We start from the raw sequence: 21,877 nt of genomic DNA on the forward strand, positions 1-21,877 counted from the left end.
TGAACGCCAATCTGTAAGTCTTTGAGTGATACAGTAAGTTCCTTAACTCTATAGTGGTTCAAAACTGGTGTTGTTCACGTTGTGACATGTTAATAGTTTTATACTTTAATTTAATAGCACTGTATTTAATATTTGTATTGGGGCACCTTTTCTGTTATGAAGCTGCTTTGACAGCCTACTTTTTTGTATTGTGGTGGGTGTTTCTAGGCCCTATTTATATTTAACTATTTATTTTTTAAGTTATTTTTATGGAAGTGGTGCTATTTTGTGATAATTGAATTGGTTTAAATAAAAGTTTTATTCATAAAGCATTGTTGTGCTGCATTTTTACTCATATAAGTGCTTAACAATGTCAATAATGAAACAAAATGACGTAAAATTAGGTTTACACTATTAATTAATTAATAATGTAAAAAAATGCGTATGTGAGCCGTTTGGGAGCCGAAAGAGCCGGCTCTCCACATCAAGAAGAGCCGTTAGAGCCGGATCTCGCAAAGGAGCCGAAAATCCCATCACTAATTTAACGCCAAAATACCTTTAGAATTGCATTTAAAAATACATGCCGTTTAAAATATGAAACTTGTATCACAACTCTGTCTCGAAAAAAAACTCACCCTGGAGTCGTTTAATTCACTTTTCCGACCACGTTTAGCCCCGTTCAGAGCCGTCATTAAGCCAACAGGCATCCTCGCTCCCGAGACACAGCGGGACCGCGCTTGGGAGTGCACGCACACAGCTGTGACGTCACCATGGAAAATGAGACTTTGGGGGGGCTTTTCTGGCCTTTAGAAAACTTTTTGACGGTTTAAAAGTCCATGACTTAAAAATATGGAATACAAAGATTAGCAATTAACAGTGGTTACAGCTGGAGGTGTCCTGAGAACAGTTTTACAGGCTTCTCTTTTACTATTACGGCTTATGGGAAAAATGCTTTCTGGGCCCCATGGGATTTTTTGTTGCAATACCACGAGTGGCCACTGGGAAAAATCGGCGTGTCTGCTGAGAGGCGTCGTCATATCCAGGTCTTATTATAGATCCATGGTCCAAATTCAGGGGCTGCAGCCCAGGAAGGGCGCATTTGAAGGCCAATTACGTCACAACGCTGCGCGAAGGCTGTCCAAATTCGAAGGCTGCGCCACATGCAGCCCACAAATGCAGCCTTCCCCACCCTCGTTTAGGAGGACGCACCGCTACTATCCTTCGCGGCCTCACATATCCCAAGATCCTTTGCGCACCGCTGCTCAGTCCCGAAACAGAAGAGGAAGCAAGAGAAAATGGCGACATCAAGTGGCGCAGACATGACATTTAAATTTAAGTAATGGGTTTATACTCGGTTTTTACTCATTTGAACATCCAACGCCAGATATGTTAAACTTCAAGAGACTATAAAACCTCCAAAGTTTAACTTTCAGTTAAAATACGTGAAGCTGGTAATGCTATGGTAAACATAGTTGTTATTCACCAATGGGTTCATGTTTATTTTGTAATGTTGATAATTCAATTCAGATTTGACACATTGTACACACACAAATAAATGTACACGTTTGATAGATTTGAACCAAAACAGACTTTAATGCATGAACACCTGGTGACGCAACCAGGAAATACTCCGAAGGCTAGACCGTCCCATTTAACAACGGTGGATGTAGCCTTCAAGGTCTCTCCGAAGGCCGTGGCCTTCGTGGACCGCTAAGGCCGCGGCCTTGAAGGCTGCAGCCCCTGAATTTGGACACAGCCCCAGTCTGCGGCGGTCGGCTCGTTTAGCTGCAATTTGGCACTGCTATGGTTCGTTACTGCGTATTTCCAAATTGTCTGAACAAAATGACCAATTGGACGAAGTTCAGCTTCCACAGGCTTCCTCTCCGCAACCTGGACTTCCTCAAGCTCTGGCTAGTTGCGCTGAGAATGGACCCGAATACTCAAGTGGAGTCAGAGGTTAGTAGGTCAACCTACAGACCCCGGATGTTGATAACAGGCGACCCCGGACTCAGAGGGGAATAGCACTAGCGTATCATAACAAAATATTGGTGAAATGAACTATTTTCGCGGCAGATAATGCGTTATATAGAGGCTGCGCTTCAGTGCCCCAATCACTCGCATTATATGGATATACGCGGCGCTCCGGTGGATCTAATTTCATCCGAACGACTCCAAATGACACCAAAGTTATCTGGGTGAGTAAATGATCGTATTTTATGCTAGAAATAAGGTCCAGGTTGTAAAAAACGACAATTCCCCTTTAAGTTAATGTTATGAATATTTCTTTCATAAATTAAACTGTCCTGATTTCCAACACATTAAAAATGTATTATTTTGTATCTTGTCTGTCTTTCAGAATAAGAGGTGATCAAGGGGTAGAAAACCTAGACATTGCTAGATGCATGTTTAGTGTGCGAGGAACGGGTTGTGGCAGCTTTATCGCTGGGAAAAGTGTCCACAACCAGAGGTAACTGATAACCAGAGCTCACCTGTTTTAGAATTAGAATACATAGAAGTCAGCCTGTTGGGGTAAAAAACAAACAAACAAAAAAACACCTGATGAAAACCTGTGATATTCCAAAAAATCCAATGCCAGTTTTACTTTGTTCTAAAACGTAAGATGAAAATGATGTTCATTGTAATAAAATGTATCAGGTTATTAAATCTATTAAATATTTCATAGTTGTTTTCAGGTTTTAATTCAGTGCAAAGCCTCACATAGTGTTGTCTCATCTGTATCCCCTTGTCGCTTGTTTCTAGGGTGGAACGCCTGTGGAGAGACGTTTGGAGTGTAACATGTCAGTATTATAATCTGCTCCACAGTTTGGAGGAAGAGGGATTTATCGACCTGTCAAATGCAGTGCACCTCTTCTGTGTGGGGTATGTCTTCATACCGCGACTGAGAGCTGACTTGCAGCATTTCACAGAAAGCTGGAACTGTCATCCATTGCGCACAGAAGGAAATCTTTCACCAAATCAGCTATGTAACATTGGGATGCTGCAGGCACCAGTGCCAGAACCAGACCTGGCAGAGGTATTTATACAGTACTATACAGTAATGGGAAGATAACCTTCGAAATTTGTCAGAATGGGGAATAAAAACAAAATGTAAAAACATCATTGTCATTAACAGGGCATAAAGACTTGTGATCTCTGATCTATATGTGTGTACAAGAAGATCATTCTCTTTGCCAGTAATAAATGTCTAATTCATGGATGGCTTGTATTTGTCATTCCAGATCCAGCAAGCAGAGGAAGAACCCACACAAGAAAACACTGAGCAAGGAATTGTTGTTCCAGACATACAGTGCCCACTGTCACAAGAAAGACTTGCCACACTGCAGCAGCAAGTAAACCCCACCACAGAGTCCTCATCCTTTGGTCGGGACATCTACCTGCGTGCCCTTGAAATAGCACTTTGACAGTGACAGTCTTAAATAGATAGATCGATATATATTCCTCCACTCTCACTTTATGTCTCTGAACTCCATGGCACAAGATGTGATGACTAACCTGTGACCGTCTGTGTAAAACTGTCTTTTCAATTCAAGCTTCGGGGACCAAACTACACCAGCTGCTTTCACACAACTGACTGCACTCCGTGTTCTTGCTCTGTCCTACATTTTTTCTTTTTGTACATATATGATGCATCTAGTCTGGCATGGTGTCCCACAATGTGCATGGGATCTTCTCAACCTATCATAATTAGTTGTTCTAGCTTAGTATCAAAAGCTAGATGTTTTACTCTTTATAGTAATCTGTGCTGTCCCAATGTGTTGTTTCCACCACAAATCCAGCAACCAGAACACCCACCAACATTGTGTGAGTATGATGTGGATTGTAACAGAAGTCAGTCAGGATAACTCAAATTTCATTGTGGCCATTTGTGCGTTTCTGTCTTCCTACACTGTTTTAGCTGATCCACTGAATAGTTACAAATATATCCTGATGTTATTCTTTGTAGCTTGTTATATTGAAAATTAAATAGTAGCACTGCCAAAGCTCTGCCAAAAGGCAAAACAATAAACACATTTCCATTCCTGTTAAATTGACGCAATAAAAGCCTCCTGTTTATTTGTCAGCTGAAATATTTTAATATGAAAGAGAAGCAGTCAAGTAACTTTGATTTCTCATCCACATAAAAACAAATACAGATTTGAGTGGATACATCATCCACATTAACAAAAACATATTTCAGTGGAGGTAGACTTGAATGCTAAAATGGAACAACTTTTAGTATCCATAACATTGGTCACAGTACAGTATTAATTCAATTAACAGTACAACTGAATCTCTTATGGTTCTTTAATTTGCAGTACAACTGAATGAGAAGCAACCAGGTAACTTCTGTATGAGAAGTAGTTGGTTGCTTCTAATTCAGCTGTACTGCGAATTAAAGAGCAGTATGGAAAAAACAATAGTAGTACACAATCTAAAACAGTTACATAATGCAAAAACAGGCATTTGGGACAGAGACTGGATGATAGAGAGGGTACTTGGGGGGGGGGGGGGGGGGGGGGGGTACTACAGTAACATCAATATTAACGTTAACTTACACATTAACTTGAATTAACTTATTTATTCTTCACAAATAAATTCTCAACAGTTTTAACAAACCACATCACACTCTGTCAAATCCTGCACCATTTGATTGCAGTTTGCAGTAGTGTTTTGAAGGACTCATAGTCTTTGATGTGGGCGACTGGAAATGTGATAGTGTCAGTGCAAGCACCGACAGTTGGAAAGCAAATACTATGAGTCGGCATGTCATTCATACATTCATGATTAAACTTCACAGTGATACTGAATTTCTGCCGCTCCGCTAAAAGCAGATGTCTGTGGGCTTGACCCGTCATCCACTGCATGACTGAGGATACAGTCAGGGTATCTTCTGTACGATCAGGGTGTGCATCTTGAAAAGACAAAAAGCTTAAGTCGTAAGAAATCTGTTCAGTCATTTTATATGCCAACAATTTGGTGAATTGCTCAGCGTTTTTCAGCAGCCTGGGTTGGTTTGCTGTAAATGCTCATGTAATTTTTTGTTAACAGCAGGCCTGGAGGAAAATTAGTGTGGTACTTGTGATTTTTCTTTATTCTAAACTGCACTACTAGTTAAAAAGGTAAACATCTGTGAGCTATCTTCTCAGCAAAAAACAGTTTGGCTAAGTAAATAAGTGCAAAAGTATGGGATGTTTAGAGGGTAAATCTTTCAAGAGTTCAGAAATGTAAGTGGGAGCTTGTCCATGAATGGCCTGATAGGTGATAACCAATATTTTAAAATGAATCCTGAAATAAACTGGAAGCCAGTGCAGAGAAAACAAGATGGGGGTGATATGGCATTCTACTACTTACTTTAAATTGAAGGTTGTACATACCTTCAAGTTCAAGAAGGAAGTCCTGAAAGTACTCCAAGATTTTCCGTTCTTTCACAAGCTTACTTGAACCACTTGAGCTGAAGTTCAGGGACAGATGGGAAAGGATGTAATGTGAGTCCACCTAGATTAAAAAAAAAAAAAGGTAATCTGTGATTCCCTGATAATTACCCGCTTAAGAAGCAAGGGGTAAGCTAAGGAAATACCATGTAGTACAACTTGTAAAAACCTCGAAGCTATACTGTACAATAGCATACCAAATCATTGTCTCCAGCGATGAAGAGGCTGTGACACACTTCTGGCCTTGTCTGTATCACTTTGATGAGGTTATACACTTTCAGGCCCTCACGTAGTTGTTGGAGTATGGGCATGCGTTTTGTCGTCACATGAAGTCAAATTGTCCTGAATACAGAAAAATTAACTTCACACTATTGCCTAGGTGTAGCACTGAAATGGTGGGAAGGTGCGAATACAGCAATGTAAAAACACTATTACAAGAAAAGATCCTGCACGAAAACCCCTACTACAGTAAAAGTAAATAAGTATTATCAGCTTTTTGTAGTTAAAGAATATAAAGTACAATATTAAATCATCATAAAAATGGAAATACTTAGGGGAAGTACAAGTACCTTCAAATTGTACTGAAGTGCAGTACTTGATGAAAGGTAAATTTTAGTTACGTTCCACCACTGATGTTATGGCAGCAAGCTCAAGAATAACGCCATGAAAAAGGCTTTGCTACTATATGCAGGCAATACTATTTCCTTGTATTCCTATATTAACACAAAACAAACTTTCAACATTTTAACAGGAGCATAGTGCCTCAAGATCATTTGGCTTTACTCAAATGGTCAAAAAGATTTCACATTCAAGCCAAAGAGCACCTTGGAAAAGACTTTTGGAAAGCCTTTGCCATTATTCTCACATTTATTGAGGGGAAAACAAACTACACATGGCAATCTGGGGTCACACTGCAATGTGTTACAAAAACAGCAGTATTTACCTCAGTATGCTGTCTTTGTGCTCCATGTCTATTTTCCCTGTGTAGCCACAGTCCACGATGTCTTGGATGTGGGCTGTCATGTCATCTGCTTATTCAATCTTAAATAATCACACCCAAAACATTAAATTATACATTTATTCTTTTCAGTATTAAGTAGTATGTGTGAAGCACTTTAAGACAATATTAAATGGGTACAATGTCTGAAAAAAAAAGTCAACTTACCGCTTGTATCAGTGGTGAGTGAGTGGTATCACAGACATCATCAGCAGAAAGATTGCCAGAAACAAGGAAGTTGTAACACCATTTTTGCAAGTACCGTGGTGCTGGTCCTCCTTGTGCTATGCTCACTGCAAAAATTTCCCCTGCAGCCCTACAAACAAGAACAGGATGGTTTAAACAACGTAAGTACAAGGGGAAGTTTCACAATCAGAATCATATGTATGTATGTATGTATATATATATATGTGTATATATATATATATGTATATATGTGTATATATATATATATATATATATATATATATATATATATATATATATATATATATATATATATATATATATATGTATATATATACATATATATGCACCTGAAGAGCTCATCATCCAGGTCATTGAGCAAGTATTTGGGCATCTTTCCCTTTTCACCATCACCTTCAAAAAGTCTTTTTTTTCTATCCCAGCCACCATTGCTATAATCCAGAACAAAGCAAGTCAAATCTTGGAGACTGTCAAACAAGTACAGAGGAACGTGTCTGATTATTCCAGTCATGTGACTATTTAATTAACTGCTCTGTTATTCTGTGTAGGAGATGATGATGACATCCTCCTCACTGTAAGAATATATCAAATCTCGATATAAGACAGATATTGGGACATATGTTTTTAAGCACATATAAAAGCATTATATAAAAAAATAAAAATAAATAATAATAATAATACCATGAGATAAGATCCAAATCAGCCTGAAGTGTGTCTCCTTTACAGGCTCTGTCCTCAGGACTATAACAATAAAGGCAATCATTATTGATCTTCACAGATAATATGCTGTCAAAATTAGTGTACAAACCAGACATCTGGCCTTCTAAGTCTCAAAAAATAATAAATGCAACATTTCACATGACACATACAAACTTATAAATGAATCTACAGAGTAGGAAAAAAATGTCAGACGACCAAAAACAATGACCTGCATCCACAAAAACTTGCATGAACCTCTTGCAAATAGGGCATTGGACCTCATCTTCCTGCATGCAGGCATATGAATTAACAACCTGAGCAAAAAGCTACAGGCAAACTCTTATCATCAAAACAGTAAAACAGTGACAGTAGTACAGTAAAAAAAAAAAAAAAGTGCTCTACTTGTTGATGGCTGTGGTCTTCACAGGTTGATGAGGCAGATCCAGATGTAGATTGGTCAACAAAGATCAAATCTTCATCCTAGATGTAAAACAAAACAGATGCAATAACAGCTCTTTAATATTATGTCAGAGCTAAACTAGGGGTGTTAAAAACTTTCAACAGTAACTTTTAGCAGACTACTGTGCCACTGTCATTCAGTCTATTCAACAGACTTCATATTTGTTACAAGATAAGCTATATTTGGTTCACAGCTTAAAGATGGCTCAAACAGTCAATATACACACATATTAAACTTGTACTAACTTTGATAATTAACAGTAAGACATTTCACCTGTGTTTCAGGGCAACACTGCACTACACAATCATTGTGTTGCAATCCTTGCAGCTAGCCTTTGGCATGAGGGCAAACTCAGGAGCACTAGCAGGGAGAGGTGTAAGGTCAAGTTCGTCCTGAAGAGGAACAATAAACAGGACAAACTTCCCTCCCCCTGAAGCACTTCTTAATACGGCCCCAGTGTAGCCCTCAGCCTCTAAAGGAAAAACTGAAAGTTTCCTCCTTCCATTTCTACCTATTAAAATGACAAACAATATAAGGACATAAACCATGATGTATTCATGTTTTTCTGCAGTATTAACACAGCAAACATAAAAGAAGTTGCATTTTCAGTACAGTAATTATGTACCTGCTGCTTTAGAAAGGAGCCACCTGTCCTAGAGCTGTGTCATCCTGGGGAATGTCTTCACCACCAAATATTTTTTGAGGTATATGAAAGGCATTGCACAGAACCCTTGATGACACGGGCAATTAGGCAATGTACTTGCTTCAACATGCATAATACCTCAACATGTGATATGTCAGAATCTACTGACATAGTCCTCTTCCCCAGGCCAGCTTACATAAAAGTTAACTCCTCCCTGGGGTTTGGAGTTACTTCCACATTAGATCCAAGTAAAAAAAAGGAAACATCGAACGGCTTCCATATCTTCACAGCCTTGGCTGTAGGCATTTGACCTCTGGGGAGTGCTCTTTTCTTGCCTCGGAAGAATCCAGGGAAAGACCTGTGTGATTGTAGAAAAATAATGTTATTAATTCCAACTTAAAGTAAGCCGACTGTCAAGCCACATGCACCACATCCAAGTACCAGAGAAAATAATACAGATAAACAAATTAAACCACACAACCTAAATCAGCAGCTCCATCATTGCGCTACCATCATGGCAGAGCCAGAGTAATGTAATTTATTTTACCTGAATAATCCCATACCATTAATGGTGAAATTGCAGGTACAATATAATGTCTACAGTAGAAACAATGTAGAAAAAGTAGTAAAAATGTACAGTGTTAAAAGCCTAACTTGGTCATGTTCTCTCCACATGAAGAGAAGAGACTGATCCTGATAAAATACATGTAACGTGAAAATGTTCATTTACATGACACATTTAGGTGGTCAATTTACATGGGTGCAAAACTGTCTACCTGGCCATTTCAGTCTGGACTGAGAGTCGCTGACTCTGTCCCTGTCCCTGTCCATGTCCCTGACTTTCATCCGGCATCGCCCTTGAAATCAGAGACAGGAGGTGTCTGGCCGTCTCTGTGGCTTCACGTGCATCATACTGGAAAGGGATTTCACATGTATCCCTCATTCTGTATGGACATTGGTAAAAGGACATCAGTAAATTACAGTACAATGCATTACTGTCACTTAGGCTGTACAGAAACAAATTAAGCAATGACTTACCCTAGCTTGTGACTGCTGTTGGTTTTCCATTCTGGCATTAAAAGAAAAACGGACGTATTATTTTGACAGTATTTATGTAACATTGCATAACAATAAAAGTCATGGTAAATAAAAAACAACAGCGAATGAAGATCAATGTAGTGTTCCCAATGAATCTGTAGATCCATTCCATAATATTACAGACACATAAATCTGAGTTTGGTAATGTGCATGAATTTGTTAAATTATTCGCCACGTGTGTTTGTTGACATTAGAACAGCTGTAGTGAGAATGGGAGCTGGGAGGAGTAGCGGCAGCCCTACACAGTGGAAACTGGCACCGCGTTCAGCGGTAGTACTGTTGTGTAGGAACCGTGACGTTTTGGCACCGCAAGTACCATGCAACACTAAATGTTTAAATCACAGCCCTACGTTGTATACGCCTCCCTGTAATTCACTCACTCATTAGGCTACTCTGCTCAGGCCGTGACTAGCAGAGACAACCATGTTGCTGCTAATTAGTGTGCTTGCAGCAGCAGGGCATTATAATTCATTACTTGTGTTGTTGTTGTTGTGAACGTACGGCAGGCTGTAGCCAACGATATATAGCGCAATTCATTACTTATGGGAAACGTTTCAAGAGCAACAGGCTATCAACTTACTTCCAAGCAGCACAGCACAAGGGAGAGGTGGGTGTAATGCGGAAGGCGTAGCTGGCGCTGGAGCCAGGTCAAACCAACTAATAGAAACTCTTCTCTCATCCACCAGCGTAGGCCCCGCCCATCAAGTGCAGTTGAATTCGCAAGCAAAACTTTAGAACTTGCAAGCAAAGAGGACTGATTTGCAAGCAAAGGTTTTTAACTTGAAAGCAAAGAGGACTGATTTATAAGCAAAATGGTCGTATGTTTTTACTTACAAACACTAGTTTTGATTGAAGTTGAAGAAATATGCTCTCTCATATTTTTTTTCAATTGCAACCTGTTCTGTTTCGATCTCAAAAAAATTTTTTTGATTGCCACTTACTCTCTTTTGCTCTCAAATCTCTTTTTTGGTTTCAAATCTATTCTATTTGATTGAATAATAAAGGAACAAAATTCTCTCCATATGTGTCTGTCTGTGTGTGTGCGCATCTGTGTGTGTGTGTGTGTCCCAAAGAAGTCCTCGCTGTTGAGGAATTGTAGCCAACATGAAGACGTTCAGTTTAGTCCTCTTGTTTGACTATGCCTTTCCAAGTCATTTCAAATTGAGTTAATACATATAAAATACTAGCTAATTGGATAAAAAAAAAAAAAAAAAGACATGCATACCTTGTGAAAGTGCAACATTTTGTCCACTGCATCACTGGGGCTCATCTTGGTCCTCTTCTGTCCAGCTGTGGGTGGCAGGAGATGGAGAAGGAGCAGCAGAGAAGCCATGTCACTGTCCCAGGCTATCAGGAGGATAATGAGGTGAAACAAGCCATTAGTATCAAGTTGGAATGCACAAAGTAACCAGCACTTGCTGTTAGGAATAAAAATCCATCATAGCGATTAGCTTACTGGTGTCATCGTTCTCTGTCAGTTTCTCAGTAGTTTTTAGAAGTCGGCACACCTCAATTGACTGAGTCAGGTGTCTGGCCTCATTGATAACCGTGGGCCTGAAAGTTGTGTCCCACTTCTCAAGCATCTTGGAGGCTGTTTCAGCTCCAAACAGCAGAAGGAAGTCTTGATTCAGCTGTTGATCACATAAGCATATAACAGGGTTTCTGCAGGTTTGAACAAGTCAAATTTAAGACTTTAAGACCTTTTTGAACTAAATTTAAGACCTACACGAAGTACGAAACAGTAAGGAAAAATAAAGTCCCAGAATTACTTTAAAAAATAACTAAATTTATTGCCATTCACAGAGCAACTCAAACAATGAAGAATGGAGTGACTGTGTGTCAAGGTTATTATAGTTTTTAAATTTCATTAGTTTTTATTTTAATTTGGTTTTTCAGTTTGCTTTTTATTTCAGTTGAGGGTCCTCTTGCAGAGCGTACACTACGCTTCAGATTCATTATTATGCGGCTTTTAACCAACTGAATTCTGGTTGTTCAAGCCAACACACTAAACACTTTCCCATAGTGTAGCAGATTTCGCAGTCGAAGTCTTTCCGGAACTGGCGAAGTGTACGGCGATAAATTCCGACCGGACTGTTGGCAAAATGCCACTTACGTTCCTGGATACTGCAGAAAGAAGTACAACACACGAAGCTAACTGTGAATCTCACAACACGTTTCCCAAAAACAAAAAACAAAAAACAAGGCGATGACGGAAGCGGTAAATGAACGTTCATATTTAAGACCTAACTAAATGTAATTTAAGACCTATATGCAAAATATAGACGTATTTAAGACTTTTTAAAGGCCTTAATTTTAGATACATGAATTTAAGACTTTAAGACTTTTTATGGATGCACGGACACCCTGATATAAATACACAAAATTCAAAAAAGGTCAGAGTATTGTACTTGCATTCAAGCAACAAAACAATGAAGTGTAAATAAATAAAATGGACAACTCACCAGCCCTTTGACATCTAAAAACCGTGGAAATGACATCTGTGGTTCTCTGTGGGTCATGCACTAGGTCTTGGCGATATTGAAAGGTCATCTTCATCTTCTGAAACACACTTGCTTCATCATGAGAGTGAATGAGAAATGATATGGCTTCTCTGCAGGCATCTCCATCAAGCTGCTCAGGCAAAGTGGCTGCCAATCTTCGGCGCTTTGGTCCTTGTGCTTGAGCCACTGTAGCTGTCTTGGCTGGTCTTTTTACTGTATTCCTGGACATGGTCTTAAGGTGCCATGCTAAATATCCAGTGCCTTTCTCCGTATCATAGAAGTGCTCCTGTTAAGATATTTATAAAACATCATTACAAAAGTCTTATTATTCCTTGATTTTACAAAAAATGTGGTAACAGTATTAATGAAAGGATAATCACTTTAAAGTAGGTTTGCCATTTTCTAATTCATGTGAAGTATCCTATTGCCCGAATTCATTCCAATTGCAAGACGAGGCATTTTCACTCATTTGATGTCATTTTGCATCCTAATGACAATCTTTATGGCAGAGTTGAACTTTTTGTAGCATACTCAAGTTTAAAATATTTTGTTAGACTTAGGTGGTGTCAATTATTTTTTACAAATACAAGAATGTAGAAATGTCAACACTATTTTGATTAGTATCTGTGATGCATCAATCATTTTAACTAAAATCCCAAAAACTGTAAAACAGTAAAACTGGTGTGTTTTCTGGAAGTAATAATTTTTTTAACTTACATAGCCCATAAGAGAAAAAGGATCCTTCAGTGAAGGAAAGAGTGTTACAATTCCCAGGGCATACTTCTCCTTATGTTTACGGGAAGGCATCCTCCTTTAGAAACAACATTCCAAATCAGTTTATACTGCATCAAACCCCAATAGATGTTATCTGATGATACTGCTTGTAGGAACACATGTCTATCGCCTCTGTATGATGTTGAGGCCCTGTTTTTTTTAACTCTCTTCATCTGTAAGAAAACTATTCACAGGAAAGAGGCGACGGCCAGTCTGACCCCTTCTCAATAAAGCTTCTCAATAAAGCCTTCAGATGGCGACCCTTTTTAATTAATTTACAACTTAAAACCCATTTGTCCCTTCTTCCCCCTCAAAACAGATAAACTCCTCTCTCTGGTCAAGCTGAATGAGTTCAGCATGGATTCGTCTGCTTTCTTCACATCAGGAGGGACAGAGAAACTGTTTCGTGACAAGGATGTGTTAATATCAAATGTCTTTGCAATTGCAAATTAGGTATCTCTCTCACACTCACTCACTCACTCACACTCACTCACTCACACTCACACTCTCTCTCCACTCTCCAGAGTGAAAGGACTCTGGAAACCTCTTCCTTGTTGTTCTAATCCTCCTTTGTGATTTATGAAGCATCTGGTTTTCACTGTGTGATATTCCAATCTATAATGGTTTCTGCACTCATCCAGATTTCAAAACAATTCTAATTAACCATTATACCAGGATCTCACCTTCTTAATTTTAACAAATTGGGAAACAATAAAAGAAGTTCATATAACTGATTTTTTTAGCGTTTCTCTGTGATGAAGTTTGGCTGAGAACAAGTTTGTGTGTTTAATGTGCCTTGTGCCGGTGGAACCACAGCACCTCCTGACGGTGAGTCCTGGTACAATTGGACAGGCTCTGAAAAATCTTTTGTTTAATATGTTCATTTTTTTTTTTTAGTAAATGTCTCTGATATGTCTTTTTAAACTAGTATTAAGCTAGAACTGTAAGAAATATGTATAAGTGATCAATTCTATCAGTTCTACTGTATATTCAAGTGTGTTTTATGTTTTGATCCAGTTTTAATTCCTTTTGAATGTTCAGTGATTTTAATCAGGTCATATTATTTCATTGTTAGACAACGTCCACCTATTTAGCCATGGTTAAGTTCTGGGAAAGGTGAAGCACGATCTCGAAACATTAAAAACCATAGTTTTTCAACAAACCGTGCGAGCGGTTTGCAACGACAGAAAGACTTTGTGCCAAGCCGAGATCAGTCCTGCCTCCAACGCTCACAAGCGGTGCCATTCCGCTGGGCAGCGGACCGAGATCATCATCAGCTGAGTGCTGGACGAGTTGCGCTCTTCCTCCGACATCGGAACGAGGGCGTCACCCCTGTGAAATCGGACGAACCGCGACTTCCCTCTGGCTCTTGGACCGGCACTGCAAGCCCACAGTCGAGCTACGAACTCCGGAGGAAAGACCGAAAGTTGTGGATGTCCCAACTCTCCGGACATAGTAGGCTAAGCACCTTGCACACTGCTGGATTCACATGCATGAAAGAGTTGGTGTCTTTTTGGCTTCTGATTCATATCTTTTAGCTTAAGAGGAATTCGGTTAGGGTCTCGTTAATATTAAAATTACTCTCGTAATATTTGAGTGCTTCCCCAACCCCGATTTCACCATCCGCCCATGTCCATATAATCCCATTACTTTAATCATCACAGTCTCCACATTGTTGTTTGTTTAAATCACCATTTCATTTATTTACCCTGATTTATCTAGTTAATAAAACATATTTAACCGTATTTCGTTCTCTGTGCAGGTTTGTTTTTAATGTGGAGAACCGATGGAAACTGTGTAGAAATCACTGCTTCATTTATGAGATTTAATACATTGATTTAAAATTGATTAGAATTGTTCCAAGTTAACCTTGTCCAGTTGGATTTGATTAATTCCCTCCGGATTATTCAAATAGACAAAACATTGGAGGTGGTGCCCCATTTACGAGTGCTTTATTAATCGCCAGTGATTAATAAATTACATTTATTATTAGTGTATCTTCTACATGCTCATATAAACAGGTCAAGACCATATTCTTAAAATGCAAAAACATACAATTGAAAAATGCCCCACTTGCTATGTTAATTCAATGCAATGTATTTTGAAAATTCATGATAATCTTTCTTAATATAATGTTTACAATCTAACAATTCACTTAACACTTACCCATGCCTCTCAGTCATATGGCTAGCCAATATGTTGACAAGCTGTCTCCTGGTGCGGTGAGTGAGTGACTTTTCTGCCTTGTACTCGTCGATGACATCCTCACCCCCAGGTTTGCAAAGCAAGGCATTTTTACCATCTATTTGTGTAAAAGAAAATAAAGTTTTCAGTGTACAAATCAGTCTTTCAGGATAAAATCATTTTAACAATATACCACAAGATTAAGAGTAAAAGTTAAAATCACTGATTCAGGAGGGTTTCTCACACACAAAAATGGATCAGCAATTTCAGCAAAAAAATCTAACCAATTGTTTAACTGATTATGCAAGTGCAATATGATTTGTGATGAAACAATGTTGTTTCTTATGTGCCTTAGATTACTAAGTACAGAGCTATTAGCCAAACCCAATCATTCTAAATGTCACAAATACTCTGATGAGAAACTCATTTAGTTTGACACTTTATGATGGTCAACAATGTATTTTACATCTGCTGCCCTTGACTACCTCTTTTGCAGCCTCTGACTCAGAAACCTCTGTGGTAGGCCTGGGTATGACTTCAGAGCTGGACGTACGTCTGCCTATGGGAATCCCATATTCTATTCGACTGGAGTGGTCATTGTCACTTGAAGAAAGTGATGTCTTCGTATCCGTGAGGGAGGATGGTGTTGAATGATCTAAAGGAGAGAAGTCTAAAAGAAATAAAACGTAACTGTGACATGCCTGAGATGTAGCATTTGGTGGTTCCCCAGACACTGGTTAAAAATCACACCTGATCCCACATTTTCAAACTGTTTTTGCAATTAGATACAGATCTTTCTTTTAAATATATTTTTCTATAATCTACTTTGTTATAGTAGTCAAGGCAGAGACATGAGATCTCAACTGATATTTGTGAAGCAAAAAAACCCTGAACATTGATTTCAACTGATTTTATAATGAGACATACCTTCCTCTGAAATGCCGTCTTGTGTTGTTGGACTTGGACCAGGATCGATCTGTATCTCAAGAATGATGTCTTCCTCCAGTGTCTGAGCTGGGTAGTTAATAGATTTCATGTGATCAGAATCAGGTTACAAAAAATAACTACACACTTTTTCAAATATAAGATGAAGCAAAGAATACAGTTAGATTATAAAGGATTACACTTAATTTTAAAACACAGCTATTGTCAAGAAATTAAATAGTATAATCATAGACTTATGCCAGCAGTTGTTTTCATACCCCATTGATTTGGCCAAGTCTAAATGATGATTATGTTCTAATGAATATCAAAGTAAATTACTACTCACTTTTCACTGATGGTGACTTAACCAATGTCGGATTTTTTTCACTTACTGTCACGCATAAATCCGGACTGGCCTCTATCAGTTCAGAAAAGATGTCTTCCTCAACTACGTTGTTGGTTGAGCGCCACCTAGTGTCGGATGGGTAAGACCTTCGTCACCTGGCCTCAGGAGGGCATTGGCAATAATTCTATCAAGTTTCGTGTTAATGTGACCAACCGATGTGGAGATATAAAATACTTCAATTTAAAGAGCGCCACCTAGTGGTCATCGGCTAATATTTTGCACAGAGCATAAGGGGCTCATGTGGAAGTAGTATACTGAGTTTCGTGTCATTTGGACACACCAATGTGGAGATATGCAACACTTCCTGTTTGGAACGAAATCTGCAGGAAGTTGTTATTTAATAACTTGAGTATTCTTTGGTATATCAAAATTCTTTTAATAACTTTTTGTCAGAAGGGTCCACAGATGCTGTGTGCAAAGTTTTGTGCAAATTGGTGAAATTGCCTGGGAGGAGTTTGAAAAAGTAGGTTTGCGACATTTGGCGAATTTGCAAATTGAGTTCTGGCGAGAAAGTGGGCGTGGCCTACATCACACAATTCAGCTCTATGCACGGAACACATAGATATAAGGTTTAACAATGTGCGCCATATTATGTGGGAGTTATTAGGCAAAAACGGTTTGTGTTGATGATAGCGCCCCCTGCTGGTCATTTTTGGTGTGTGAGTTACAGGGGCCGGTCTATACCACCCCTATCAATTTCATAGCCATAAGTGTTATGGTGTGGGCATAGTGCCAAATATAAAAGGAAACTGCCACCAGAGTGCCACCTAGTGTCAGATCGATAACACCTTCATCAGCTATCCTCAGGAGGGCAGTGTCAATGAGTGTACCAAGTTTTGTGTTAATCGGAGCAACCAATGTGGAGATATAAAATACTTCAATTTAAAGAGTGCCACCTAGTGGTCATGGGCCAAGATATTACACAGAGCCTTAGGGGCTCATGGGGAAGTAGTATCCTGAGTTTCATGCCATTTGGACATACCAATGTGGAGATATGCAACACTTCCTGTTTGGAACGAAATCTGCAAGAAGTTGTTATTTAATAACTTGAGTATTTTTTGTAATATCATAATTATTTTAATAACTTTTTGTCAGGAGGGTCCACAGATGCTGTATGCAAAGTTTGGTGCAAATTGGTGAAATTGCCTGGGAGGAGTTCAAAAAAGTAGGTTTGCGACATTTCGCGAGCTAGTGAAAAAAAACGCCAGGCGGAAATGGGCGTGGCCTATATCCGAAGATTCAGCACAATTCACTGAACGCGTTGATATAAGGTTTTTGAAGGTGCGACAAAGTATGTGGGAGTTATTAGCCAAAACGCACTTTCCTTGATAATAGCGCCACCTAGTGGTGCACGTTCACAACAACAACAGATTATAAAATTTTTCGCCAAGCCTAATGAGTTTGCCAAATAAAATCGCATTTTCATTCACATTCAGGCAGTGAAAAATGCGATCATTAAGGACAAAGGAAAATAATGATAATCATTCGAAAAACAATAGGGACCTCGCAGGTTCCCTGCTCGGGCCCTAATAATAATCATTCGAAAAAACAATAGGGACCTCGCAGGTTTCCTGCTCGGGCCCTAATAATAATCATTCGAAAAACAATAGGGACCTCGCAGGTTCCCTGCTCGGGCCCTAATAATCATTCGAAAAACAATAGGGACCTCGCAGGTTTCCTGCTCGGGCCCTAAAAATAATAATCACTAGAAAAACAATAGGGACCTCGCAGGTTCCCTGCTCGGGCCCTAATAATAATCATTAGAAAAACAATAGGGACCTCGCAGGTTCCCTGCTCGGGCCGTAATAATCACTACAAAAACTACAAAAACAATAGGGTCCTTGCAGGTTCCCTGCTCGGGCCCTAATAATCATTCGAAAAACAATAGGGTCCTTGCAGGTTCCCTGCTCGGGCCCTAATTACAAAAACAATAGGGTCCTCGCAGGTTTCCTGCTTGGGCCCTAATAATAATAATAATCATTCGAAAAACAATAGGGTCCTTGCAGGTTCCCTGCTCGGGCCCTAAAAAGGAAGAATAATAATCACTACACAAACAATAGGGTCCTCGCAGGTTCCCTGGTCAGGCCCTAATAATCATTTGAAAAACAATAGGGTCCTTGCAGGTTCCCTGCTCGGGCCCTAATAATAATAATCATTGCAAAAACAATAGGGACCTCGCAGGTTTCCTGCTCTGGCCCTAAAAATAATAATCATTCGAAAAACAATAGGGTCCTTGTGGGTTCCCTGCTCGGGCCCTAATAATAATCACTACAAAAACAATAGGGTCCTTGCAGGTTCCCTGCTCGGGCCCTAATAATCACTACAAAAACAATAGGGTCCTTGCAGGTTCCCTGCTCTGGCCCTTATAATAATCACTACAAAAACAATAGGGTCCTTGCAGGTTCCCTGCTCGGGCCCTAATAATCACTACAAAAACAATAGGGTCCTTACAGGTTCCCTGCTCGGGCCCTAATAATCATTGGAAAAACAATAGGGACCTCGCAGGTTTCCTGCTCGGGCCCTAATAAAAATCAGAGCAAATCCAATAGGGCCTCGCACGAGATTCATGCTCGGGCCCTAATAATCCTCACAAAAACAATAGGGTCCTTGCAGGTTCCCTGCTCGGGCCCTAATTAAAGCTGCAAGCAGCGATGAACGGGCCCTCACCCCACGTACATTGGGCTCTAGCGCTGTCGGAGGCTGTGCGCCCAGATGTGTGCTCGCCCGTTGCCTGTGGAAATTTCCTACCTAAATGGGATATGTGTCACACAAAACACAACAGTGACACATTCAGTGACTTCTTGTGTCCAGTGGGTGGCACTATAGTTATGACACAGTATTGATGCAGAGACATATTCAGGGTGAGCCCCTCTACATGTGTGACCAATTTGATGCAGATCAGCAATTGTATGTTGAAGTTATAAGGACTTCCTGCTTGATTGCGAAGGATCGAAATTGACCGAACAGCCACGCCCAGCAGGTACAACGTAGGCTGTTGAAGGTATGAGGATGCTACTGAGTGAATGTGACCTCTGTAGTGTTAAATCTGTAGGAAAAGATAGTTAAACTACAAGCCATAGAACTTGGATCCGTATAGAATGGGAAAAGCCATAAGGGGGTCATCGAAATTCACTGCACTGCCACACCCACCAGGAATAACGTAGGCGAAAACTTTTTACAACTTTTCATCATCAAGGCATGAGGATAATACTTAGTGACAGGGAAGTCTGTGGCATAAAATCTGTAGGCCAAGTTAAACAATGTATGAGGCATAGAAATGGGTTCCCACAGAATGGGAACAGCCGTAAGGGGTCACCGCACTGCCATGCCCACCAGGTATATCGGAGGCAAAAGCTTTTGACAAGGTGTCATCATCAAGGTCTGAGGATGATACTTAATGAGTGGGAAGACTGTGGTGTTAAATCTGTAGGACGAGTTAGATAAAGTTCAAGGCATAAAAATGAAAAAAACTGAATGGGAAAAGCCATAAGGGGGCGTTAGGGGGAGCTACTGAGCTGTCGTGCTGCGCATGAGGACAGTTGTGGTATGGAATTAACGTACTCATGGGTAAGCAGCTACGGGCCAAATTTGGTGAGTCTGCGAACATCCTAAAGTCCCGAAAACAGCGTCGGAAATATGAAAATCGCTGCACGCCATTCAAGATGGCTGACTTCCTTTGGTGACAAAAGCAAAAACAATAGGGTCCTTGCAGGTTCCCTGCTCAGGCCCTAATAATAATCACTACAAAAACAATAGGGTCCTTGCAGGTTCCCTTCTCGGGCCCTAATAATATTTTTTATTGTTTCACACAACAATAATGATTGAAAAATCAGTTACTGTGGTGTATGTGAGAAAAAACGTACCATTATTGAGAACAATGAGTCCATACATAGTTTAAAGCTTTAAGCATATCCATGATGTGCCTCACTCTTAAGTATAATGACTTACTTAACCTTGATGTATGCATGCATGTTATTATGTATTTTCGAAAATCAATGGCTGATCCCATTCACATAAATAAATGAAAAGAATAATTTTTCAATTATATCTTAAAACCAGCACTGAAACACTGATCAGTGCACAAGTGGGACATACATGATACGCATAATATACTGTGGTTATATACAATGTGGCTAAGAGAGGTTGATTATGTTAGGTTAATTACTTTTGCAGGTTAAATTCACTGTGTCTGGAAAGGCAGGCATAAATATACAGGTGAAACTCGAAAAATTAGAAAATCGTGCAAAAGTTCATTTTTTTCCGTAATTCAACTTAAATGGTGAAACTAATATATTATATAGACTCATTACATGCAAAGTGAGAGATTTCAAGCCTTTATTTGTTATAAATTTGATGATTATGGCTTACAGCTTATGAAAACCCCAAATTCAAAATCTCAGAAAATTAGAATATTGTGAAAAGGTTCAATATTGTAGGCTCAAAGTGTCACACTCTAATCAGCTAATTAATCCAAAACACCTGCAAAGGGTTCCTGAGCCTTTAAATGGTCTCTCAGTCTGGTTCAATAGAATTCACAATCATGGGGAAGACTGCTGACCTGACAGTTGTGCAGAAAACCATCATTGACACCCTCCACAAGGAGGGAAAGCCTCAAAAGGTAATTGCAAAAGAAGTTGTATGTTCTCAAAGTGCTGTATCAAAGCAAATTAATAGAAAGTTAAGTGGAAGGGAAAAGTGTGGAAGAAAAAGGTGCACAAGCAGCAGGGATGACCGCAGCCTGGAGTGGATTGTCAGAAAAAGGCCATTCAAAAGTGTGGGGGAACTTCACAAGGAGTGGACTGAGGCTGGAGTTACTGCATCAAGAGCCACCACACACAGACGGGTCCTGGACATGGGCTTCAAATGTCGTATTCCTCTTGTCAAGCCACTCCTGAACAACAAACAACATCAGAATCGTCTTACCTGGGCTAAAGAAAAAAAGAACTGGTCTGTTGCTCAGTGGTCTAAAGTCCTCTTTTCTGATGAGAGCAAATTTTGCATCTCATTTGGAAATCAAGGGAAACCCAGAGTCTGGAGGAAGAATGGAGAGGCACACAATCCAAGATACTTGAAATCCAGTGTGAAGTTTCCACAGTCTGTGTTGATTTGGGGAGCCGTTTCATCTGCTGGTGTTGGTCCACTGTGCTTTATTAAGTCCAGAGTCAACGCAGCTGTCTACGAGGACATTTTAGAGCACTTCATGCTTCCTTCAGCAGACAAGCTTTATGGAGATGCTGACTTCATTTTCCAGCAGGACTTGGCACCTGCCCACACTGCCAAAAGTACCAAAACCTGGTTCAATGAACATGGGATTACTGTGCTTGATTGGCCAGCAAACTCGCCTGACCTGAACCCCATAGAGAATCTATGGGGCATTGCCAAGAGAAAAATGAGAGACATGAGACCGAACAATGCAGTAGAGCTGAAGTCCGCTAATGAAGCATCCTGGTCTACCATAACACCTCAGCAGTGCCACAGGCTGATAGCATCCATGCCATGCTGCATTGAGGCAGTAATTCATTCAAAAGGGGCCCAAACCAAGTAATGAGTACATATGCATGATTATACTTTTC

General features: G+C 39.8%; 1 long non-coding RNA gene and 1 pseudogene across 10 annotated transcripts; both read right to left on the reverse strand.

Moving 5' to 3' along the window:
* Positions 1-16,010, reverse strand: part of LOC140992417 (uncharacterized) — a 28,733-nt pseudogene extending 12,723 nt beyond the window's left edge.
* LOC140991980 (uncharacterized) lies at positions 4,050-10,726 on the reverse strand. 10 transcript variants are annotated; one of them, XR_012177992.1, is made up of 11 exons: positions 9,456-10,726; positions 9,194-9,361; positions 8,400-8,775; positions 7,717-8,285; positions 7,297-7,356; positions 6,945-7,046; positions 6,577-6,724; positions 6,355-6,452; positions 5,609-5,753; positions 5,355-5,475; positions 4,050-4,891 (listed from the first exon to the last, which is right to left on the reverse strand). It is a non-coding gene; the product is annotated as an uncharacterized lncRNA (long non-coding RNA). The 10 variants fall into 10 exon arrangements; XR_012177990.1 differs by lacking the exon at positions 6,945-7,046 and having other exon boundaries at positions 9,456-9,486; positions 10,096-10,725; XR_012177989.1 differs by lacking the exon at positions 6,945-7,046 and having other exon boundaries at positions 7,717-7,794; positions 8,048-8,285; positions 9,456-10,723.
* Positions 16,011-21,877: the final 5,867 nt, after the last annotated feature.

The sequence above is a fragment of the Pagrus major genome, chromosome 24 (assembly GCF_040436345.1).
Source record: "Pagrus major chromosome 24, Pma_NU_1.0".
Taxonomy (NCBI): domain Eukaryota; kingdom Metazoa; phylum Chordata; class Actinopteri; order Spariformes; family Sparidae; genus Pagrus; species Pagrus major.